The sequence below is a fragment of the Ceratotherium simum genome, chromosome 5 (assembly GCF_057802395.1).
Source record: "Ceratotherium simum simum isolate JZ-2026a chromosome 5, ASM5780239v1, whole genome shotgun sequence".
Classification (NCBI taxonomy): domain Eukaryota; kingdom Metazoa; phylum Chordata; class Mammalia; order Perissodactyla; family Rhinocerotidae; genus Ceratotherium; species Ceratotherium simum.
The window spans coordinates 82221312-82227428 of record NC_141904.1 but is presented as its reverse complement, the minus strand read 5'-3'; the positions used below and the strand labels follow the sequence as shown (position 1 = coordinate 82227428).

Sequence of the window (6117 nt, the reverse complement as noted above, 5' to 3'; positions counted from 1 at the left end):
CTTTTGCCCTTTCATCTCACTGGGGGCACTCTTGCTTCTGGTCGGGGCTTACAGTGCCTTCTCCAGGGACCCCAACTCAGGCCCCCAGCTCCGGAGCTGCAAGGCTACCAGCAGTTGAGCCCTTTAACTCAGGACAGTCATTCAAACACCACACGGACGTTTCCATGACTCCCTGGAAGATGGGTGTGTCTTGACAATGGCCTGGTCCCTTCAAACTGGGGAGGGCCTGCCTCACAATGTCCTAGGTAGTATTTAGAGATACTCCCACGCTCACAGCTGCAGAAGGCTGGGAGGGAGTGTGTTGGCCTTCCTTCCCACTAGTATCCCAGATTTATCACTCACACCACTCCAATTTCTTCACTTCACTTGATCTGATGTGCCAAAAATTAGTGCTTTGGCTGGGCACCTTAAAAACGCAGATAATTCTGAGATTCACATTTTAGAATTCAAAATGCTTTATTTCTAATTGACAGTGATGAATCGGAAGTACGGGGTTTTTCGCAGGGGGAGGTGGGTGCAGTAGGGAATTAGATCTAATGTGTTTTTTTTTCCTAATTTCAAAACTCTCATGTAGCAAACCAGCCAAGAGGAGAGCACAAAGAAAAGTACAACCACCTTTCACGTCACCCCACCTAGGCACACCACCAGTTGGTTTGTGTCCTTCTGAGGAAGGTTTTGAACATGTTGTTTCTAGTTTTTAGTATCGAGGACACAGAGCTATTAAGCAACAGGCCAGAGAATTTTCTGTTATCCCAGGCTAATAAAGGAGAGATCCTAAATTGTCAGTTTTCTCTGCACAATTCCTCTCCTCAGTAGACCACTATCTGTCTACCTCCCAAGTCAATTTACAGAAATCACGAAAATGACCGACAATTTACTCAACAACTATTTCCGACTAGGTTTTGAACAGGTGGTCGTCAACCTGTAAGACGTGTCTACTGAACTAAGGGACTTATGTCCCATCATGCCTAGCACACCAAGAAAACGATCAGTGTAGTATTTCTGCTCAGTTGACCAGGATGGTGAAAACGAAGACACCCGATAAGCATCGGTCTTATACTAGAGTACCACATGCTATACCCATGTGACCTACAGTGCCACTTAATACCATTTCTTGGAAAAGCAGTATCATAACCTTATCATTAAACCAGCTAAATTCTAGCTATTGTTGCCTAAGGTTTAGGGCTGTAGTTGATAAGTGAGCTTGATTGTTAAGTCCTGAGTATCAATCAAGAGGTCCGTTACCATCAGTTAAGGATCTCACACCTTCAGAAAACGTTCAATTCTGCCTGAAGCAGCAGGCTGGGGCGGGTCACAGGAGGGAGACTGGAAGACACTTTTAAGGCTGCTATTACGTAGTGGAGGGATTTGTGTGTCATCCTGTTGTATATTTTTGGATAGAAGCTATAGGGTGCTATTCTGGCACCAAATAAGCATTTAAGGGAGTAAGAAAAAATTCATCTGGATCCTTTCATGCACATGTTCTCAATCTTCACAAGAACCGCAGAGGGTAACTGTGACCCAGCTTTACAAACTGAGGCTAAGAGTGACTACTTGCTCCGAGCTGCAAGGTCCTTTAATCAAAGGTCTCAGAAACTACCTTGGTCTGAGGGCCAAGTCTCCCCCACTCTTCCCCAGCCCCAACTGGAGCCAACCAAGGCTGGTCTGGACACCTGAGGTCTGTGCCCTGTGAAGGACCGAGTATCCTTTACCAACTCCTTCCAAATGGAAGATTCCACAGAGCATCAACAGGCAAAAGAACAGTCCCTGTGACAAGCTGTCAAAGTAAGAAACTGAACAGTAAAACAAAGGGGGGAATGCCAGATGGCAGTTTTATGGTTTTATTAACACAAATACAATGTGCACGCGAGCTGTCTATTCATTTTCTTCGCTGCGCAGCCTGGCATTGGGATTGGTGACTCTGATGGCCAGCTGGGCTGCTCTTTCCACAATGGCTTTGCGGTTCTTGGAGGAGACGTTGTGAGCAATCTCAGCACAGTAAGATCTGGAAGAGAATCGGTGAGTGGGTAAGGAGCAAGCCAGCCTGGGAATACACAACACTGGGAACGCAATGGCTTTGGTCCCTTCACCTCCAGAGCCACAGTACTGAGCAAAGAGGGTGCTGGTAAATGGCTGCTGAACGAGACCTGCACGCCCCAAATCACCACTCCCCTAATTCCATGGTACTAGCAGTAAGACTCTCGAGGTGTTCCCTGGTAGTGACAAAAAGCACTCTCATTGTCCTCCTCATCTAATCCTCGTAGCAGCCTTGTAATCCAGGTATTGCCTCCATTTTACAGACAAGGAAACCAAGGCCCACAAAGGTGGAAGTGAATTCCCAAGTCACACATTAAGTAAGAGACAGGGTCAGGAGAGCTCAGCCCAGCTCCAGGTTCAAAGGTTCTCCCGCCCTCAGTCCTTCAGGCCAATTTGCCCAGCTCAGGGCAGTCTCAGGAGCTTGGACTTGCCCATGAAAAGTTTTGGAACTCTCTGCAACGTAGTCAAGAGCCGAACCCAAGCATTTGATTGAGCCAAGGGCTCCCTGGCTCAGACCATAAACATTTTACTTGTTTGACTGCTGCGACAAAGTTCAAGTTGAGAAGTAACATTGCCTAAAGTTACCCAGCGAGTGACAACACCTAACATGTCATGAGTACCCGTGTGCCAGATACTGTTCTAACTCATGCATTACTCACAGCTACACGTGCCCCAGTTTGATAACAAAGTGGCCTAATGAGCACATTTCAGGAAGCAGAATTTACGAAGCCACCAACAGTGGATTAAGAAAAGACACTCTACCCCTGGAAGAATTTCAGCAAAGAGAAGACTGTAAGGAGTGATTAAATGAGGCAGTGGGCATATACACAGTTCTTTTCAAGAGCTCTCTGGGAAAACATCTTAACAGCGAGACAAGCAAATCCAGACAAAGAATTTTCTTGTTGTACATGAAGTCCATTCAAGCTCAAAGTAGCTATATTTTAAAATTTTCCCAAAATCTTTGTTTTCAAGATTTAAGTGGTATTACACTTTTCAAAAACTCCTCAGGTCCTTGTCCATAGGTGTATTTAATAATCACGATCACACTGCACATACCATTTTAAATACTTAATACTTAAATACATATCATTTTAAATACCCTGTTGGGCATTTTCCATACATGACAATTATTATTATTATTTTTTTTTTTGTGAGGAAGATCAGCCCTGAGCTAACATCCGTTGCCAATCCTCCTCTTTTGGCTGAGGAAGATCTGCCCTGAGCTAACATCCGTGCCCATCTTCCTCTACTTTATATGGGACGCCGCTGCAGCATGACTTGACAAGCAGTGCGTCAGAGTGCGCCCAGGACCCGAACCTGCAAACCCTGGGCCGCCGAAGCGGAGCATGCGCACTTAATCGCTTGTGCCACCGGGCTGGCCCGAACAATTATTTTTATTTTTATTTTTTTGTGAGGAAGATCAGCCCTGTGCTAACATCTGCCAATCCTCCTTTTTTTCTGCTGAGGAAGACTGGCCCTGGGCTAACATCCGTGCCTCATCTTCCTCCACTTTATATGGGACGCTGCCACAGCATGGCTTGCCAAGCAGTGCATGGGTGCACGCCCAGGATCCAAACCAGCGAACCCCGGGCCACCGCAGCGGAGCACGCGCACTGAACCGCTTGCACCACCGGGCCGGCCTCTCCCAACAATTATTTTTAATGAATGCATAACACTCCACTCAGTGCTTGTACTCCCACCATTCACCAATATTTTCAATTGTTCAGTTACTGCTACAATGATCAGCTTATAAAGTTCCCCTGCTTTTCAATCATTTAAGGATAAATGCCACAAAATGGAACTTGTGGATTAAAGATCATAGATTCAGAGTATTTCTATGGCTCTTGGCAGATACAAACTGCCAAGCTGCTGCTACTAAAAAAGAGTATCTTTATGGCAACCAGCAACATCTGCACCGTAATCATCTTGCTACACGACAGGCATTAAATTGCATCTTTCTGTCATAATTCTCTATCAACCTGCTTCTTGCTGTTTGGGCAACCACCATTAATCTCTATGCTACTCTTTTCTAAAGCAAATTTCCAGCATTTCAACACCTGGTTAAACTTCCAACCTAGAAACTCAACCAAGAGTGAGAATAGGGCCAGCCCTGTGGCTTAGCGGTTAAGTGCGTGCGCTCCGCTGCTGGCGGCCCGGGTTCGGATCCCAGGCGTGCACCGACGCACCGCTTCTCCGGCCATGCTGAGGTCAAGGCCCCACGACAGCAACTAGAAGGATGTGCAGCTATGACATACAACTATCTACTGGGGCTTTGGGGGAAAAATAAATAAATAAAATTATAAGAGTGAGAATAATGGTTTCGCTCATTTTTATTACTTGTGTCTACAATCACTATAGATAAAAGGTCTCTGTAAACATGCACACACTCAGATGTTACCAGTAAGTCACCCTCTCTCCACATCCTTTCTGATTTAGGACAATCCAGGTTTTTAGCTTCTGTTTCACAGGAAGGGAAGAAAATAAACTGTCCTCTGCTGAACCAAAAATACCATTCCTCCAATCTAGAGTCAAGGTGTCTAAATCTCTTCCCTTGAGAAATCTTTTTCTCATCCTACTGCTCCACTTTTGGCGTAAGCAGACCTAAAAAGTCTCACACACACAGCTCACCAAGTGTCTAACTTTCTCAAAACACTTGCAATAACAGTGAACACTCTTGCATCTCTACAACTTTGTGTAGGCCGTCCTCTCTGCCTGCAAACAAAGTCCTCCTCTCCTCCGCCTCAGATCACACTGAGCCCTACATCAGGCAGCAACTCGTCTATTCAATCTGCAGCATTCTGAAGACACCTGTGGCTCCAGCATGGAGTGCCCCTTAGCTCTGGGGCGATGTTTGTTCTCCCCGCTGCCTCCCGCATAAATAAAGCAAGCTCTCGAAATGACTGCCAGCACGACACTGCTGTGTTCGTAGCGTTAAGCAAAGTCCTTCTCTTTCCAGGTCTTGGATGTCTACGCTTCTCAGGACAAGTTGTCTGGCTCCGCCCCCTCCAGCAAAAGAAGCATTTTCAAGTGCCCAACAAGCATTCTCGAAGCTCAGACAATATGCAACTCCTCTAAGTGCATTCTAAAAGGTCTAGAACCCCTGCCAAAACTGCTCACAGAGATGTAGACTTCTGACACCTGAACCCAGTGGGACCCAACTCACTTGTTGCACATCAGCAGCACTTCAAGCTCCTTGATGTTGTGGACTAGGAACTTCCGGAAGCCACTGGGCAGCATGTGCTTTGTTTTCTTGTTGCTCCCATAACCAATGTTGGGCATCAAGATCTGGCCCTTGAATCTTCTAAGACCCTATTGTCAATGCCTCTGGGTTTCCGCCAGTTACGCTGAAAGAAAACACAGGAGGGTCAGGGTCTGCGTGGACTGCCAACTCTTCCCTTTGGAGGAAAAACGGGACCAAATGAAAATGAAACATGGCAAACAATAGCTGTCCTTGGGTAACAGAGTTTCACTACTTCTTTATATTTTTTTGGTGGAAAAAGATGAGGCTCCTACATCTGACCACCAGGAATATAGACCCCCATCCACTCCTCCTAAGCAAAGGAAAAGCAGACTACATACCAATGCGACGTGAGGGGACTGTGTATACAGTGAGATGAAGAGCGTGGGCTTTGACACTGCACTCAAGACCTAAGTCTGCTCATCTATGAAATAAGGATTATCTACCTCTCATACTGTCACAAGGCCACCTGAAATATGATACAAGTGCAAGCCTCTCAACACCTCAAAACAGCCAAGTGTCCCTGGTCATTTGAGTTTACACATCAAAAGACAGAGTGGCAGGAATGCACACTCAGGGAGACCCGGGTTTCTACCCAGTGCTCTTCCAGCACCAGCCCGGTTCATCTGCCAACAGTCATCTTCCCACTAGACGTCACAAACCCAACAGCCTATTGAAGAACCCCTTCTTCACCCCAACACACACTTCCATCCCAGGGCCATATACCTTAATTTTGACATATCGGTCTGACTGGTGCCGAATGAACTTCTTGGTCCTCTTTTTGACGATCTTGGGCTTCACGAGGGGTCTGAGGGCAGCCATGACGCCTTCAAGAAAGAGGC

General features: G+C 46.3%; 1 pseudogene across 1 annotated transcript; it reads right to left on the bottom strand.

Annotated features, from left to right (window-relative positions):
* Positions 1–1825: 1825 nt before the first annotated feature.
* Positions 1826–6102, bottom strand: LOC147917121 (large ribosomal subunit protein eL32-like; annotated as a pseudogene). Its single transcript, XR_015552285.1, has 3 exons — positions 6002–6102; positions 5201–5381; positions 1826–2005 (listed from the first exon to the last, which is right to left on the bottom strand). The product of XR_015552285.1 is annotated as a large ribosomal subunit protein eL32-like (transcript).
* Positions 6103–6117: the final 15 nt, after the last annotated feature.